Source organism: Elephantulus edwardii, unplaced genomic scaffold, assembly GCF_000299155.1.
Source record: "Elephantulus edwardii isolate Elephantulus edwardi_28Jun2011 unplaced genomic scaffold, EleEdw1.0 scaffold00064, whole genome shotgun sequence".
NCBI classification, from domain to species: Eukaryota; Metazoa; Chordata; class Mammalia; order Macroscelidea; family Macroscelididae; genus Elephantulus; species Elephantulus edwardii.
Window position 1 is genome coordinate 1,759,464 of NW_006399814.1, and position 14,896 is coordinate 1,774,359.

Sequence of the window (14,896 nt, forward strand, 5' to 3'; positions counted from 1 at the left end):
GCTTCGTCTGATATACTTTGGACATGTTGCCAGGAGGGACAGGTCCTTGGAGAGGGAAATCATGCTTGGGAGGGTTGAGGGACAGCGCAGGAGGGGAAGCCCCTCTATGAGATGGATTGATTCAGTGACTGGGGTAATCGAGATGGGTGTGTCAGAGGCGGTGCTGTTGGCGCAGGATAGAACAGGGTTTAGGGTTGTTGTGCATAGGGTCGCTATGAGTCGGAAACGACTCGACGGCACATAACAACAACAACAACAACTAGTTTATTTACAATACTCGAATACAAATTTGAACAAATTCTATTTCCCTCACCCCTCCATCAGATCGTATAACCCAATGATTAATCCCCCCTTCCTTCTGCACATCCACATCTCTCTGTTTCCACCCTCTCCCACCCCTCCTGGATCCTTATATTCATTTCACAATAATGGTTTTATACAATATTTATCCTTGTGAGACTGAGTTAGTTCACTCAGCATAATGCTCTTCAGTCCCTCCCAAGATTTTTGAATGATCATCAGCAGTATTTTGCTTACATGTGGTATTAATGATACTATTTGATAGTTTTCGCATTCTGTTGGATTACCTTTCTTGGGAATGGAATTGCATTGATATGCTGTATCAGAGAGCTGGACAATGACTAGGAATGACAGAGGAAGAATTGATGACTTTGAACTGTGGTGCTGGAGAAAAGTATTGAACACACCATGAACTGCCAAGAGAACAAACAGGTCTTCCTTTGAGAGGATGAAATTAGGTTGCTCCTTGGCGGAAAGAATTTTGAAGCTCCATCTCACATACTCTGGGCATGTTTCCAGGCGTGATCAGTTCTTGGAGAAGGACTTCACGCTTGGAAGAGTGGAGAAAAGAATTGACACAGTAACTGGGGTAATGAGGGTCAGTGTGTTAGAGACAGAGAGAGTGGCTCCGTTTAGAACAGGTTTCAGAACTATTCTGCATAGGGTGGCTATGAGTCACAGTTGACTTGTCGGCACAGAACAGCAATGACAACAACATATGAATGAACACGTTGTCGACTTTCATCATTCACTCTTCTACTGTGTCCTGCATGGCTATTATCAGTCAGAATCGACTCAACAGTGGAGGCTCGCAGAAGGTGGAGTACCGTGAAAACATCATGCTAAGAGAACAGAGCCAGGACTAACGAACACAGTTTAATGTCATTGGTATGAAATATTTACAATAAAGAGGCAAAGAGCAGATGAACTATTTCCAGACGCTGAGAGAGGGACAATGATGACATATTGTCATTGGATTTCTGTTTGGTTTGATGGGGAAGGTTTGGAAACAAATAATGGTTATTGTTGTCCAATATTGTCATTGTAGAAAATGATTAAAATTGTAAATTTTATGTTGGGAATATTTTGCTACATTTAAAAAAAAATAAAGAGCAGTCATCTACCTTCTTCAGTTCCTGAATTTAGAGAGTTCGTGGCACAGTGCAGAGCATTTGCAATTCCTCACAATTTCCTTTTTCCTCTCTTTTCTCTCAGTAACTAAGAATTTTACTGTGATTTGTAGATTCTTGCTTGTTGCACATAATTAGATGCTGCAATCTGAAATGCAGATACATTTTAAAATGCAACTACTTGGTGGCTTGCGCATTTTAGCTTCATAGAATAATTGTCCTTTATTGACTGGAAACATGTTTTTCACACGCGAACATAACTAGACTCACGGAATATACTTTGATCTTTCCATTTTTCTTCTTCTTGTACTTTTCCGTTTATTTTTGTGAATGAAATACAGTTGGATTTTAGGAAATCTAGTCTGATTATCTCTGCCTTTTAAATGGAGTTTGTATTCCAAGCACGTTTGGTTTAATCAGTGATGTATCAGGATTCATAATTACTCTCTTCAGTTTTGTCCTTTTCTTAATAATTTTTGTTATCTATCCTTTCCTTTTTGCTTTACTCTGCACTGGCATATTTTTTTTTCTTAAACATTTAGATAATATACATTGATACTCTATGTTTCTATTTTTTTAGTGGTCAGCTTAAAACTTTCATAACTAAAACACTTATGCAATCAAATAGCAAAATGAGTCAATTTCCTTAAGCTTCTCAACACATAGCAAACAATTCAGACAACTCTAATCACCCTTTTATTTTTACTTATTTATGTAAATTGTTGTAAATTTTACATTTTTATTATATTACAAGTTATTTTCATAACAGTTTTGCATAGCTAGTGATTTACATTTCTCTCATATCTGTTGTTTCCTTTATGCCTCATTCCTCTTTCCATTTCAAAACCATCTTTCTGGGAACACTGTCCTCATGTTTGAAACATGTTCTCATCAATTTTTCTTACAGAAGATCTGTTGATGGTTAACCATTTCTTTCTTGGCTCTGAATAAAAACGTTCAATCCACTCTTGTTTCTGAAAGATGTTATTTCCAAGTGTCTTGGTCTTCAGTGCTGCTGTAGCAGAGACACCACACGGGGTGATTTCTCACAGGTTAGGAGAACGAGAGTCTGAGATGAGGATGTGGACTCTGAGGAAGGTGCACTGTCCGTGGGCTCTGGGCGAAGGTCCGCCTCTCAGCTTCTGTCCTTGGTTCTGTTGTTTGGACATCTTTGTGATAAGTAAGGTGTGCTGTCCATGGGCTCTGGGCGAAGGTTCTCCTCTCAGCTTCTGTGCTTGGTTCTGTCCTTTGTGAAGCATGGTTATTCTCTTCCCCCACCTTTCCTTCTTGTAGCTTGCTTTGTCTGCTTTATTTTTGTCTCAAAAGGGATTGATTTGAGACACATGGACAATATAGGTGTTGCATTTAACAGCTTGTAACAGGATGTATGCAACTGTTCAAAGGAGAAGGAGGAAAGGGAGAAGGCAGAGGAAGAGGAGGAAGGGGAAAACATTAGGGCAGCAGAGATTGGTGGACAGATGGGTGAAGTGCAGGAACAGATGAGGTAAAGTGAGGATTTGAGGAGATGTTGTGATGAAAGGTATTGGTCCATTGTGATTGTAGTTATAGGGAATAATGCATTTGAATGATGGACAAAAAGGAATAAAATGTGGAGTGGACTTGGGGGGAGGGATTGTATAACAATAAAATAATTTTTCTTTTACTTTCAAAGAGAAGAACGAACTGGAGAAGAGGGGTGGGGTAGGGAGAAAAGTGCAACAATGAATGAATGGAAATCCAAAATCTGTAAATTTTCATTAAAAATAATAACAACAATAATAAAACTTTTAAAAAAAGAAATAAAAGGTCCTTATTTTTTAAAATTCATTGTTGTGCTTTTTCCTCGCCCCTCCTCCCCCTACTCTAATCCTGCACCCTTCTATACTAATCCTGACTCATTAAGGTAACAAAGACCCGTTCCTAGACAGGCTATAACCACAGGTCAGAGGGAATAAGATTTACAGCACGTGTTTGTTGGCAAACAGCTGACTGCATGACCACAGGCATAGCCTTCTGAAGTCCTAGCTATTTCATGGCCACAGGTGCAGACCTCGGCAAGGTCTCCCTGCTCCTGCAGCTGGGCTCAGTGCTGTTCTCTGACGGTGATCTGTCTTTCCCTCTGAACTGACTTGAGATCTTCTCTTCATTTTAGATACTCTGTTATTTCACAATGACTCTTCAGTGTGTAAATTTTGTCTAAATTAACTCAGCTTTGAATCAACTGACTTTGTTGAATTAGTGATAGCTATCAATGGCTTTTATTTCTGTCACGATCTCAGCCATCATTTCTGAGGACATCCCCTTCGTGTGTCTCTTTCTGGATTAGCGCCTCCCTACTCTGCTTTTCAGGATTCTTCATGTGTCCTTCTCAGTGTCTGTCTCCATATCTTTCCTGATGAATTGTTATATAATTTAGTGTGGTCTAAGATAGGTGTTGTCTGAGCAAAACGGAACACCACATGGTTCAAAATCAGGATTGATGTGTGTCAGGGCCCTTTCTCCATATCTATCTGTATGCTGAACAAATAATTCAAGAAGCTGGACTTTATGAAGAATATGACATCAGTATAGGAGGAAGTCTCATCAACAACCTGTGTTATGTTATGCAGATGACACAACCTTGTTTGCTGAAAGTGAGGAGAACCTAAAGTGCTTACTGCAAATATTAAAGTCTATAGCCTTCAACATGTATTGCACCTCAACATCAAAAAGACAAAAAGTCTCACCACTGGATTGATAGACAACAACAGATTGAAGTTGCCAGTGATTTCACCTTGCTTAAACACGCAATCAACACCCGTGGTACCAGCAGTCAGGAGATCAGAAGAAGTATTACATTGGGCAAGTCTGCTGTCAGGGACCTCTCCAAATTAATGTCAGTTTGAAGACCAAAGTGCACCTTATTCAGGCCATGGTCAAAAACTTACTATGCATTTGATAGCTGAACAATTATTAAGGATGGAAGAAGAAAAATTAATGTCTTTGAGTGTGATGCTGGAGTACTGAATATCTCATAGATCACCAAATGAATAAACAGATATGTCTTAGAGAAGGCGCAGCTGGAATGCTTTTTGGAGTCATGAAAAAAAAGTTCTGTCTCACATTCTTTGGGGATGTTGCTAGAAGAGGCTATTTCCTAGAGAGGGAATCATGCTTGAAAAAGTAGACGAGCAATAAAAGAATGGAAGATTATCAACAACATGGATTGACATAGTGGTGCAGCAAGGGGTTTGAGTGCCAGAAATGGCGAGGATGGGACAGGGTAGAACAGGGCTCAGATCCATCGTTCATGAGGTTGTTATAAATGGTACTTGATTTGAAGACAACGAATAACAAAAACAACAGTGGGATGATTTTATAGAGGTTTCACATTATGCTCTCCACCTGGCACAGAGGCTGAGCTTGGTCTTCTCAGAAAAGGCAACAAAGACTCAAGTTCAAGGTCATTCTGATGCCCTAGAGTTGAACCTGGCTTTTACTACACACTCTTTGCTCTTATCTTCCCTGGTCCTCTCTTTGGCTCAGGTCTTCTTGCTCTCTCTCTGCAAGTTCCTGGAAGACTCATATTTTGAAAGTGTTTTATCTGGCATCCTTTTTCTTTAATGGGAGATTCATATGTCCACACTGCCAGGATGAAATTCTAGGTCAGAGTTTGTGGAGCTGTGAGTCACGACCAATTAGTAGGTCACTGAATCAATTTAGAGGGTTGTGACCAAAAGTTTTAAATAGAATGGAGTGGAATGGAGTATGACAGGAAATGTCAGACTTGGTTGGATATAGTAAGCGTAAGTTTTCTGCCATCACACTTTGCTTTGCGGACAAGTCCACTAGAAGACTTATGTGTAACTGGTTTCCATGTAAAGTGTGCTTCTCACTCTAGCTGAGGTTGTAACCGTCCTGGACCGGGCCAGAGGGTCTCAGATTTTAGGGTGCCACCAGCCATGGGGTCTTGTTGAAGTACAGATTCTGACAGCAGGGCTCATCAGAGAACCGAGAATCTGCATTTTTTACAAACTCAATGGGCTGGTGATGCTGCTGATCTGTGTACCTCACAGGTAGAACTTCACAGGTCCACACTCCTCCCAGAATTTCATAGGTCTGTGTACTCCAAAGGTAGCACCTGACGAGTATTTACACCTCACAGGTAAGAACCTCAGAGGTCTTTATATCTCACAGATAGAAACACACAGGCCTCTGCACCTCACAGATACAACCTCAAAGGGCTAAAAACTTCCCAGGTAGAACCTGACAGATCTGTGTACCTCACAGGTAAAACCTCTCAGATCTCTACACTCATAAGCAGAACTTCACAAGTAGACTCTAACAGGTCTGTACACCTTGCAGGAAGACACTCACAGGTCTGTGTCTCTCACATGTAGAAACCTAATGGTTTGTTGTTAGATTCTATTGAGACAACCATGTTTCACAGCGACCCTGTGAATAACAGATGTTAACTTTGTCCTAATCTGTTCCATCCTACTGTTGCTATGGTGGAGCTTATTGTTAAAGTCAATGATAACCATCTTGCTTGGATCAATAGTCAAGACTCTTGGTTACAGCAGTCAAGAGACCAGGAGATGTATTGCACTGGTCAAGTTCTGCTGTCAGGGACTTCTTCAAACTACTTAAAAGCAGTGATGCAAGTTTGAAGACTTATGTATGCTTGATTGAGGTCATAATCTTTCCAATCGCTTGCTATGATCTGAGATCTGGATGATGAGTAAAGAGGACAGAAAAACTGATGCCTTTGACTTGTGGTGCTGGACATGTTGCTGGGAGAAGCTATTTCTTGGAAAGGGCCATCATGCTTAGAGAGGTGGAGGGTCAGTAAGAGAAAAGAAGACTCTCAACAAGACGGATTAACATGGTGAATTCAGCAATGGGCTCAAGTGAGTCAGAGACGATGAGGACGGCGCAAGATAGGACAAGGGTGAGATCTGTCGTTCATAAGATCACTAGGAGCTGTAGTCGACTTGACAATGCCTAACTTGTTACAGTAACTGTGTCAATGCATCTTGTTAAGGATCTTCTATCTTTCCAAGTAAGATGTCCTTTCCCAGACTCAGCACTTCTGACAATACAGTCAAAGAGTACGAGAGGCTTTTACAGGTTGGGGGTGTGTGAAGGCAGATGAAATGGTCTTAGAGGTTGAAGGTTAGGAGTGGACGAGATGGTCTCACAGGTTGAGGGGTTAGAAGTCCAAATTTAAGGCCCTGGCTCTAGGGGTAGACTTTCTCCATCGATAAGCTCTTCCCTCCTCAGCTGTTTCCAGGTGTCTTGAGGTTCCTCACGTGGTGTGACATCTATCCTCCTCCTTCTCCGTCCTCTTAACCTGCCCCTTTCACATCATGCTCTGGCACTGCGGGTGCAGGAGTTAAAGAGATTGGCCATTAACCAGGAGATAAGTGGTTTGAACCCACCAGCTGCTTCCTGGGGGAATGAAGTGACATGGGAGAGAGAAGTCTTCTGTAAAGACTACAACCTTGGCTTCCTGTGGGGCAGTTCTATCCCGTCCTGTAGAGTCGGGATGACGGAGACCACCTGGCTGAGGGTTTGATGTGAGAGCAACGCACGAGGCTCCCTAGTCTAGCAGTCCAGCACTTCTTGGTCAACACACAAAGACAGCCTAGTCCCAGAGGGGATAATAACAGTGTGTTGTTGTGTACCACTGAATCAGAACCAACAACAGCTGAGCCTCTGGAGGGCTTTCAGAAGCAGTAAATAACATGGGATTGTCCGTCTTTCTCTTCTGTATCAGCTGGATTTGAACATGTGCCTCTGAGGTAACAGTGCAGCCCTTTGCCACTAAGTCACCAGGGCTCCCCAGCAACAGGACAGGAGTTAGGATACATGATATATTTTTTGAGACACAGTTCAATTCCAAGCAGGGCCTTAAAGAATGGTCTGTTGGGCAGGATGAGGGGGCTGGTGTTCAGGGTCAGTGAAAGGGGGTTAGTAGAGGAAACCAGAATTTGGTGAACAGATGAAGCCAGGGGGATGAACAATTCCCTGACTTAATTACACGGCGAGGAGTGGGAGCTAGGAGGTCTGTGAGTGTCCAGGTAAACCTGGGCGCTCCTGCATCTTCTCTGTGGGAAGGGTGATCCTGGGCATGAACCAGAAGACAGCGCTCACAGAGGGATCTTTTCACCGGAAGAGAACTGTGCCAGCCCCGCGGCGTTTGTGGTTTCCTCTCTTTGCAGAGCTACAACAGAAGCAGAAGTCAGTCACACCTGTTGCCTGCAGGTGCTTACCTACAGGCAGATGAGAAATAACCATTTTGCATTAGAAGGAAGAGTTATGAGTGCTGAGTTAACACCCCCTACCCCCATGTAGATCAGGGAAAACAGCTCTGGCCAAGACAATGGGGAACCTGGAACACTTAGCAATGGCTGCATTGGGCAGACAGCTGTCGTGCATGTCTACAAACCAAAGGGTTGAAGGTTCGTGTCCACAGACAAATTCCTTGGCAGAATGGTCATGTGACCTGCTTCTGCAGAACCAGCCATTCAAACTGTCACAGACTGAGTTCTCTAGAGAAACAAAACCAAGGCTGTCTCCTCAAGGAATGACTGCATCATAACTGGAAACCAGAGACAACCAAGTTGACACTGAAGCTCAACCATCACAGAAGTTGTGTGGACACATTTCTATGATACACGTGTGCTCACCATGAGTCACCTTCAATCTGGAGGTCGCTCGTTCCGTTTTGGAGATATTTTTGGTTATAACACTGGGGAATGTCATGCAGCGAACCACTTACTGTGACCTTTCCAGGTATGTATGGTCTTGTAAGTCCCACAAAAAGATTGGGACCAAGCAAGCAAGGTGCTTTGGTTCACCAAGGGAACTGGATGGCCTGTTAATAACGCAAAGAAAATGTGTGGTACCATTAATGAGTGGAGCCAAGTAAGAAAATGATACAGAACCCAAAGTGGTAATCCTTCGTTTTTTCTGTTCTGTTGAGATTAAAAGAGAGCTAGTTCCAGAGTAGACAGCAAAAACCAGGAATGTTGCCATTAAAAAAGACGCTGAGAGTGCAGGGAATCCTTTTAGGTCAGAGATTTCTGGGTGAGACAGACAGACCAGCATCAGCATTCGCATCAGCACAGGTAATGGAAACCACAGACCGAGGTGAGGCAGAGGTGGGCAGGGACTGCTGCTCCGTGGAGCCAGCGCTGAGGGCCTCCACCTAGACTCACCATTGGGGGGGGGGGTGAGGGGTAGAAGGCATAATGGGCAGTGAGAAAAAAGCTGTGTTACCAGGACCCAGAGCCGAAGGGCAGGGTCCAGAGAGTCTGAGGGTGAGAAGGTCTGTGAGCACACCTGAGAGGTGGTCCTGACCACCTTGGCTGCTTTCAATGAGATTTTAACCTACTTACTTCCTCATTAACCCTGCAGTCATTAGTCTGTGGGTTCTATGTGGCCATTGTAACAGTGAGCATGTCTGATAGAGGTCAAGGAGATGCTGGGAGGGACGACTGGTGTTGGAATTAGTGGAAGGAAGTAGAAGCACAGGGGCATGTCTGACCTCATAGGCTTGATTTTGTGTTGTTGATGGTCTCTTTATTTTGCCTTGTAGAGCTGGTGGGGGTCAGGCTGCGCCCCCTCCCCCACTGTTTTCACAAGTAGGAGACCTTCCTATTTAGCATTCTGTACAGGTCAGGCTCAGGGATGTTTGGGGTTCTCTGAAGTCCTCAGACTTGCCACCCACTTTCTTACGCATTTCCATATCTTGCAGTGGCCCTGCAGGCTGCTCGCTTCATTTTGCAGATGGGGAGGCCGAGGCTCAGAGCTGTAGCTTTCTCATGTGCACGGAATCTCAGAGATCCCGAGATGGTCTCATTATTCCAGTTCTCCTGGCTGCACCCCAGATTTTCCACTGGTTAATGCTCTCAGCAGTGCCTTCAATGTGGCTGGGAGTGATGTAGCTGCCACAGGCACTGATGGAAACTTTCTGGTCCATTTGCTCAACGCTAAGCCCAACCTGTCACTCTGTATTTATGTAAACTCCAGAGTGACGTGGAACAATGGTGCCTCGTGTGAGACCGTGTGCAGAAGGTCTGCCAGCAGGTGGCAGGTGGAAAGAGGATACTTTCTCAAACATTAAAAAAAAATTTATATTGGTTTGCATACAAAATTCATATGCATTGTGTTTCATTCATATACATTGTGTTTCACACACATTCTTTCATTCACCTTGTGTTTCATATGATTATTCATACACAACATGATTTCTTAAAAAAATAATTAATCACCATTGCTCTATGCCTACTACCCTGTCATTTGAGATCTCCACTGGATCTTTCCAGATTCCTTCACTGCCTCCCTCTGCCCACCACACTCTAGTATCCCATGATTTCCTCCCTTCCCATCCTCAGCCCCCTGTCCCCATCCTCTCCTCCCTTTGGACTTTTATACATATCTTACTAGTTATCTTTATATTTTTACTATAATGATCATAAACAGTATTTGTCCAGATGACACTAAGTTAGTGCACTCAGTATAATGTTCTCCAGTCTCTCTCAGGTTATGTTGTATTTTTTTAAAATTGTTGTTCCTGAGTGCTGCATAGTATTCTGTCATGTGACTATATCACAATTTCTCAATCCATTTGGCTGTTTCCTTTCTCTCACTATTGTGAATAAAGCTACTATGAACACTGGTGTACAAATCTCCTTTTATGTCTCAGTTCTATTTTTCTCAGAGTATGTTCCTAGTAGTGAAAAAACTGAGTCATACAGAATTTCAGCTTTTTGAGGAAATGCCAAACTGCCTTCCAGAGTGATTGCACCATTTTACAATCACACCAATAGTGTATGAGAGTTCCAATTTCTCCTTTTCCTCTCTAACATCTATTGCTTGCTGTCCTGTTAAACTTTGTCACTGTTCCAGGAGTGAGATCTGACCAAAAGCAATCTACAGGGACACACTCATTGGGGGACTTTACCATTGCTCTATGTAACTTGTGTTTGCTGTGAAGCTGAACACTGTGACACTGCTGTGTCAAATGCGATTAACAGTTACACATGGTGAACCATGTTTGGTGGCGCTCCCCAATTAAAACAAGCTTGGAAGCAGGAGCGGCTCTACTTCCGATAATAGTTTGCCTCCAGAAACCCTATGAACCTGGAGAGAGGATGAAAGTCACACAAGTGTTGAGGGTTTTTCTTTATGGGGTCGTTGCTATGAGTGGCCTGTGACTCGATGGCACTTAACAACAACAAAAACAACTGCTGCAAGAAGCCAAGGCCTGTGTGGCATTGCCAGCTTGGGAGGTCTTCCAATCACTGCTTCACTGAAGTCTGCTAAAGGCTGCGGCCCAGCCAGGTGCACTCACACCCTGGCTGGAAACAGAACCACTGCCTGGCAGGTTGTGGGGCTGCAGTTTCAGTGTAGCCCAGATCACAATCCTTCCCAGAGCACTAGACAGCTACCCCTGCTGCCTGAGACCCCACTGCCCCACCTGGAGACCCAGCTGCCCTCCTGTTTGGAGACTGCCCAGCTCTCCAGTGCCAGGAGAACCAATAACACAGATACTTTGGTCTTAAACACTACTGTTTATCCACATCACGTGTAATTTCTTAAGGTCAGGTGGAAGAGGCCAGGTGGAGCTGGGGTTTCAGGAGAGTAACAAACATCACTCTCTGAATTGATGGTTGTTTCTAAGAGGAGAGCACCAATATACAGGTCCATCATAAATCACTGCCATACCTTGGACCGTTACATAGTTACAACCACCTAACATCTACTAAGAAAAGATTCACATAAGGTCAAGAAAACAGCAGTCTGCCTCACTCATCATGTTGTTGTTGTTGTTGTTGTTATGTGCCATTGAGTCACTTTCGACTCATAACAACCCTATGTACAAGAGCCCTAAACGCTGTTCTATCCTGTGCCAACCTCACTGTCTCAAACACATTCATTCCCACCACTCCACTCACAGAATTGATCCATCTCATTGAGGATCTTCCTCTCCTGCACTGTCCCTCCACTCTCACAAACATGATGCCCCTCTCCAAGGACCAGTTCCTCCTTGAAACATGCCCAAAGTATGTCAGACGAAGCTTCAGAATCCTTGACTCCAAGGAGCATTCTGGCTTCACCCTCTCCAGGACAAACCTGTTTGTTCTCCTAGCAGTCCATGGTATATTCAACACTCTTCTCCAGCACCACAGCTCAAAGGCATCAATTCTCCTATCATTCCTAGTCACTGTCCAACTCTCTGATACATAGCACATAATTGCAAAGACTATAGCCTAGATCAGGCACACCTTAGTCTCCAGTGTAGTGTTGTTGCTCTTTAGTACTCTTGAGAGGTCCCTCACAGCTGGCTTTCCAAATGCAATTTGTCTCCTGATGTCCTGGCTGCTGTTACCAAGAGTGTTGACTGGGGAACCAAGTAAACTAAAACTGTTAACTACCTCAATCTCTTCACCATCCATACTGATGCTGCCAATTGGCCCAGTGGTGAGAATCTTCGTTTTCTTGATGTTGAGCTTAAATCCATATTGAAGACTGCAGTGCTTGACCTTCTGCAGCAAGCAGTTCAGGTCCTCCTCAGTTTCAGCAAGCAGCATTGTGTCATCTGCATAATGCAGGTTGTTGATGAATCTTCCACCAATCCTAATGCCACATTCCTCCTCGTATAGCCCAGCATCTCGGATGATCTGTTCTGCATACAGATTGAAAAGGTATGGAGAAAAATTCATCCCTGATGGACCCCTTTCTTGATTTTGAACCATCCAGTGTCTCCCTGCTCTGTTCTGATGGCTGCCTCTTGGTCCAAGTATAGGTTTTGCATTGGCACAATAAAATGTTCTGGGATTCCCATTCTTCTCGGAGTCAGCCACAGCTTGTTGTGAACCACACAGTCACTCATCATGAGCAAACAAAATAACCCTTCTCCTAAAAATTTAGACCCAAGGAATATACCAGATAGAACCAGAAGAAATATGTTGATGTTATTTGAACATCTACAGAAGAAGATGCAAACGATGGAGGAGTAAACAATGGAAGTTGTTAAGACAGCAAATACCCCGGAGACAGTGATCCAGTAGAAATTATATTGATGAGGAGCAACTTGAACAGCTACAGAAGAAAACACAAAAAAAGGAAGAAAAGAATTGATAGTATAAATAAAGAGATTGTTGCTGTTATTGTGTGCCATCAAGTCACTTGGGACCCAAAGCAACTGTATGTACAGCAGCTCTGAAGCCTGCCCTGTCCTGAGCCAGTCTCGCTAATTCCAACACACCAACCCCCATTGCCCAGTTACTGTATCAATCCATCATAAAATGGATATCTAGGGTCTTCCTCTCCTGCACTGTCCCTCCACCCTTCTGAGCATGATGTACTTCTCCAAGCACCAGTCTCTACTGGCCAGGTGCACAAAATAAGTGAGATGGAGCTTCAAAATCCTACCCTCCAAGGAAAAACTTTATTTCACCCTCTCTAAGACATACATATTTGTTTTCTTCATGGTCCACAGTTATCTTCAAGACTTTGATTCAGCACTGCTATTTGAAGGCATCAATTCTCCCACTGTCTTCCTTAGTCTAGCTATCTGATGCATAGCAAGTAATTGCAAAGACTGTGGCCTGGATCAGGTGCACCTTAGTCTCTAGATTGATATCATTGCTTTTCATTACTCTGGAGAGGTCGCTAACAGCAGATTTTCTCAGTGCAATTAATCTTTTGATTTTCTGACTACTGGTGCTAAGAGTGTGGATTGTCGAACTGGGCAAACTGTATCTGTTAACAACCTCAGTTTCTTCTCCATGGGTCATGGTGCTGCTAATTGGCCCAGTGGTGAGAATCTTTGTCTTCTTGACATTGAGCTTCAGTCCATATTGAAGACTACAATCCTTGATCTTCTACAGCAAGCGCCTCAGGTCCTCTTCAGTTCAAGCCAGCAAGGTTGTGTCACATGCATAATGTAGGTAGTTGATAAGTCTTCCTCCTATCCTGATGCCACATTCCTTCTCACAAGAACTTGAAAAAATCACCACAAGACAGAGAAGGTAAAGCCAACACAGGATTGGAAATAACAAAAAAGCATGAAAATGCAATCTAGAATATGAAGACAGAAATCATAGAAGTGTCCAACACTCTGGTGGGACAAAAAAGCAGAGCTGAAGAGAGGGAACAGAGAGTCAGTGAGCTAGAAGACAAAAGCCTCACTAGAAACATATTAGAAGAAAAATCAGAGATGAGATATAAAGAAAAGGAAGAAAACATTAGAATTATGTAGGATGACATCAAAAGAAACAATATATGTGTGACTGGAATTCCAGAATGTGGGAGTGACAGAGAAGTCACTGAGGAAACTGTGGAAGAAGTACTAGAAAAAACTTCCCTAGTATTTTGAAGAATGAGGAAATCTACATCCAAGAAACACAGTGAACACCAAATAGACTAGACCCAAAAAGGAATACATCAAGACATATCATAGTCAAATTCATAAAATTAAAAGATAAGAATACTAAAAGCAATGTGAGAAAACCAGAGTTACCTAAAAGGGGAAATAATGAAATTCCAATTTCTCAGTGGAAACCATGCAAGCTAGAAGACAATGGGATGGAATATACAGAAAGTTGAAAGAAAACAATTGCCAGCCAAGGATCCCACACCCAGCAAAGTTCTCCATCAAATATGAAGGAGAAATTAGATCATTTGCAGAGAAGAATGAACTTAAGTAATTTGTGAAAACATGAGCAAAACAACAAGAAATTTTAAATGCAATGAGATAAGGAGATGTCAAAAGGAAGTGGATGAACCGTAGTAATCAGAAACAACAGTAAGAGAAACAGAGCAAAATGGCTTTGGTAAAACCTGGCCTGACAATAATCATGCTTAATGTGAATGGACTAAATGTCCCAAGTAAGAGATAAAGAGTAGCAGAAGGATTTAAAACCCACACCAAAAAACCCCTAAACCCATCAATATGTTGCCCACAAGAGAGGCATCTAAAAATAAAGAGAGGCATCTAAAAATAAAGAGAAAGACAGGCTCAAAACCAAAAGCTGGGGAAAAATATACTAAGTGAATGACAAACTAAAACAAACAAACAAAAACCAAACAAAACAGGAATCACAATACTAATCTCTGATAAAATAGACTTCAGAGTGAAAAGCACCATAAAAGATAAAGAAGGCCATCTTTGTAAACTTGGACTTTGCTGGGAGATCTGCAAGGACGGCAGAGGCAGTTCCAGGTCCGGGCTTGTGAACCAGACACCCACACCCATTTAGGCCCGAGGGCCAAAGGCCCTCAGGCCAGGAAGACAATCATATTTGCCACATCTATAAGATTTATCAGCCGCCCCTAAAATACTCATGTACCATTGAGGATTAAGTTACGTGAGGAATCAAACTGGTTTCTGGCCTAAGTACATAGGGCCCACTAACTCAAACAACAGGGAGATCCTGAGCATCTCCAAAGAGTGGGGAAGCTATTCCAGAAAG